The following is a 4,513-nucleotide window of genomic DNA, read 5'->3' as shown; positions in this document are numbered from 1 at the left end:
TGATTCCTTCAGTGTAGCGCGCGTGCGGCCCAGAACATCTAAGGGCATCACAGACCTGTTATTGCTCAATCTCGTGCGGCTAGAAGCCGCCTGTCCCTCTAAGAAGAAAAGTAATCGCTGACAGCACGAAGGATGTCACGCGACTAGTTAGCAGGCTAGAGTCTCGTTCGTTATCGGAATTAACCAGACAAATCGCTCCACCAACTAAGAACGGCCATGCACCACCACCCACCGAATCAAGAAAGAGCTATCAATCTGTCAATCCTTCCGGTGTCCGGGCCTGGTGAGGTTTCCCGTGTTGAGTCAAATTAAGCCGCAGGCTCCACTCCTGGTGGTGCCCTTCCGTCAATTCCTTTAAGTTTCAGCTTTGCAACCATACTTCCCCCGGAACCCAAAAGCTTTGGTTTCCCGGAGGCTGCCCGCCGAGTCATCGGAGGAACTGCGGCGGATCGCTGGCTGGCATCGTTTATGGTTAGAACTAGGGCGGTATCTGATCGCCTTCGAACCTCTAACTTTCGTTCTTGATTAATGAAAACATACTTGGCAAATGCTTTCGCTTCTGTTCGTCTTGCGACGATCCAAGAATTTCACCTCTAACGTCGCAATACGAATGCCCCCGCCTGTCCCTATTAATCATTACCTCGGGTTCCGAAAACCAACAAAATAGAACCGAGGTCCTATTCCATTATTCCATGCACACAGTATTCAGGCGGGCTTGCCTGCTTTAAGCACTCTAATTTGTTCAAAGTAAACGTGCCGGCCCACCGAGACACTCACTCAAGAGCACCCTGGTAGGATTGCAACGGGGTCCGCCTCGGGACGCACGAGCACGCACGAGGCGCGTCGCACGCCTTCGACTCGCCCCACCGGCAGGACGTCCCACGATACATGCCAGTTAAACACCGACGGGCGGTGAACCAACAGCGTGGGACACAAATCCAACTACGAGCTTTTTAACCGCAACAACTTTAATATACGCTATTGGAGCTGGAATTACCGCGGCTGCTGGCACCAGACTTGCCCTCCAATAGATACTCGTTAAAGGATTTAAAGTGTACTCATTCCGATTACGGGGCCTCGGATGAGTCCCGTATCGTTATTTTTCGTCACTACCTCCCCGTGCCGGGAGTGGGTAATTTGCGCGCCTGCTGCCTTCCTTGGATGTGGTAGCCGTTTCTCAGGCTCCCTCTCCGGAATCGAACCCTGATTCCCCGTTACCCGTTACAACCATGGTAGGCGCAGAACCTACCATCGACAGTTGATAAGGCAGACATTTGAAAGATGCGTCGCCGGTACGAGGACCGTGCGATCAGCCCAAAGTTATTCAGAGTCACCAAGGCAAACGGACCGGACGAGCCGACCGATTGGTTTTGATCTAATAAAAGCGTCCCTTCCATCTCTGGTCGGGACTCTGTTTGCATGTATTAGCTCTAGAATTACCACAGTTATCCAAGTAACGTGGGTACGATCTAAGGAACCATAACTGATTTAATGAGCCATTCGCGGTTTCACCTTAATGCGGCTTGTACTGAGACATGCATGGCTTAATCTTTGAGACAAGCATATGACTACTGGCAGGATCAACCAGGGAGCTGCGTCAACTAGAGCTGAGCAGCCGGCCGCCCGGGAGTGTGTCCCGGGGGCCCGCGCGAACACGCAAGCGTCCGCTCGATTATTCTGCAAACAGGAGGAGGCTGAGCTCCCCTGCACAATACACCTCGAAACCCTCTCAGGTCCCGGCGGCGCGCAGCGCCGTCCTAAGTACTTGGTCGGGTTCGAGAGAGGCGCAATCGCCCGGAGTTTGGCGAGTAGACGCTTTAGGTGCGACCACCCGTGCTCCCAACTGAGCTTGCCGCTGCCGACAGAGGCCCGGGAGCGTGCTGTCGTGGCATTGCCGGCGGGAGACAACACGCGCCACCTACGGTGACCGGCAGCTCCAACGCCAGCGCCACAGAAGGACAAAAGCCCCACTTGGGTGCCGAAGCGAACTCTCCCAGCACAGCGCACGCGCCAACACGTCCGCACAGCTGCGATACAAACCACCTGCGAGAACCGCAGAGGCGACCGAGCAGCAGACGGCGTCGCGGCGCCGAGCGCCGGGCGGCGGCGCATCCTCAGCGCGCACAGTCCTCAATCGGACCAGCACACTGCAGATGTCCACCGCGCTTCGCACCGGGCCCGCGAGGACCTACTTTGGCCGCACGGCGCCGCGTGCAGGGTGCGCCGGCGCGCAGCTGCGCCGCCTGCCGCCTCCGTCGGCCGGCGCGCCTGCCACTGGCCGCCCCCACCAGCCGGCTGTAGCGCGTGCGCCCACGCACCGCGCGGCCAGCACGCCGGGAGGCCCCCCCTCACCGGCCGGGGTCGGTCCCACCCAGCCACCGCCGCGTATCGCTTCACACCCAGATGCCATTCACGTTCGTGGGCATGGTGGGTATCGCTGAAACAACCGGTTGGTAGCTCAACCGATCGTCGCCATCACTGATTTACCTCTAGCGAGAACAACCGCACCACAACGGTTTACCAGTTGTTCATTTGCGTAACGTCACCAGCAAACGTAGACGTCCATCGCCATTTGCAAATTCAACGATTGTTGCATGCCTGTGTCAGGTGTCACGACACACTATGTCTGCCCACATACACGCAACAACATGTGCACGCTTCGCGAACACGTGGAAGGTGGCCCCCGTACGTATGCGATGTCCATTGCGCGAACGACTGTCAACCGGCCTCTGTCGCATGTCGCAGATGTGGAACGCAGTGCACCATGCTGTCACGGTGTGTGAGAAGAGACGACTACGTCTGACAACACGCGCCACTACATCAACAGACGGCTCATGCTGATCGCCATCCAGGGCATACCACACTGCAATCCGGCTCTTATAGGGAGACGACATGTAGCTGAGTGCACAACAGTTGGACCGCATGGGTCGCCGTTGTTGGCGCAGTCGTTGTACGGTCACATGTACCACGATGCATCATTCAGTACATGAGGACCAATGTGCAGTACAGTGTGTGATTTGGACGTACAACATCAGCAGACAGTTGACACAGGCCGTACCACAGCGTAGGCTAAGTGCTTCGCCATGCGAATGCCAATGAACAACTGCGAAGGGCATTGAGCATGTACGTCCTGCTGCCATCCACATTACAGTGTATCGCTGCAAGGTGTTTAACATGAAGCGATACACTGGGGACCAGGCAGTGCGAGTAGCAAACTATATTGCGGGGGTTGCAGGTAGGCAACACTACACTAATTTAACGCGTCGTATGACAATTACAGAGCGGGTTAAGGCCCAACGTGTGTTGGGTTAAGGCCCAACGTGTGTTGGGTTAAGGCCCAACGTGTGTTGGGTTAAGGCCCAACGTGTGTTGGGTTAAGGCCCAACGTGTGTTGGGTTAAGGCCCAACGTGTGTTGGGTTAAGGCCCAACGTGTGTTGGGTTAAGGCCCAACGTGTGTTGGGTCAAGGCCCAACGTGTGTTGGGTCAAGGCCCAACGTGTGTTGGGTTAAGGCCCAACGTGTGTTGGGTTAAGGCCCAACGTGTGTTGGGTTAAGGCCCAACGTGTGTTGGGTTAAGGCCCAACGTGTGTTGGGTTAAGGCCCAACGTGTGTTGGGTTAAGGCGCAACGTGGGTTGGGTTAAGGCGCAATATAGGTTGGGTTAAGGCGCAATATAGGTTGGGTTAAGGCGCAATATAGGTTGGGTTAAGGCGCAATATAGGTTGGGTTAAGGCGCAATATAGGTTAGGTTAAGGCGCAATATAGGTTGGGTTAAGGCGCAATATAGGTTAGGTTAAGGCGCAATATAGGTTAGGTTAAGGCGCAATATAGGTTAGGTTAAGGCGCAATATGGGTTAGGTTAAGGCGCAATATGGGTTAGGTTAAGGCGCAATATGGGTTAGGTTAAGGCGCAATATGGGTTAGGTTAAGGCGCAATATGGGTTAGGTTAAGGCGCAATATGGGTTAGGTTAAGGCGCAATATGGGTTAGGTTAAGGCGCAATATGGGTTAGGTTAAGGCGCAATATGGGTTAGGTTAAGGCGCAATATGGGTTAGGTTAAGGCGCAATATGGGTTAGGTTAAGGCACAATATGGGTTAGGTTAAGGCACAATATGGGTTAGGTTAAGGCACAATATGGGTTAGGTTAAGGCACAATATGGGTTAGGTTAAGGCACAATATGGGTTAGGTTAAGGCACAATATGGGTTAGGTTAAGGCACAATATGGGTTAGGTTAAGGCACAATATGGGTTAGGTTAAGGCACAATATGGGTTAGGTTAAGGCACAATATGGGTTAGGTTAAGGCACAATATGGGTTAGGTTAAGGCACAATATGGGTTAGGTTAAGGCACAATATGGGTTAGGTTAAGGCACAATATGGGTTAGGTTAAGGCACAATATGGGTTAGGTTAAGGCACAATATGGGTTAGGTTAAGGCACAATATGGGTTAGGTTAAGGCACAATATGGGTTAGGTTAAGGCACAATATGGGTTAGGTTAAGGCACAATATGGG

The 4,513-nt window shown here is 53.7% G+C and overlaps 1 non-coding gene across 1 annotated transcript in view; it reads right to left on the bottom strand.

The window, feature by feature from the left end:
* LOC126433183 (small subunit ribosomal RNA) overlaps window positions 1-1,591 on the bottom strand; it is a 1,910-nt gene extending 319 nt beyond the window's left edge. Inside the window, exon 1 of the ribosomal RNA XR_007578299.1 lies at window positions 1-1,591. This exon is cut by the window's left edge and continues 319 nt beyond it. This is a non-coding gene — a ribosomal RNA (small subunit ribosomal RNA).
* Window positions 1,592-4,513: the final 2,922 nt, after the last annotated feature.

This window comes from Schistocerca serialis, unplaced genomic scaffold, assembly GCF_023864345.2.
Source record: "Schistocerca serialis cubense isolate TAMUIC-IGC-003099 unplaced genomic scaffold, iqSchSeri2.2 HiC_scaffold_1162, whole genome shotgun sequence".
NCBI classification, from domain to species: Eukaryota; Metazoa; Arthropoda; class Insecta; order Orthoptera; family Acrididae; genus Schistocerca; species Schistocerca serialis.
Note: the sequence above shows the minus strand (reverse complement) of the source record. Positions and strands in the feature narration are given on the sequence as shown.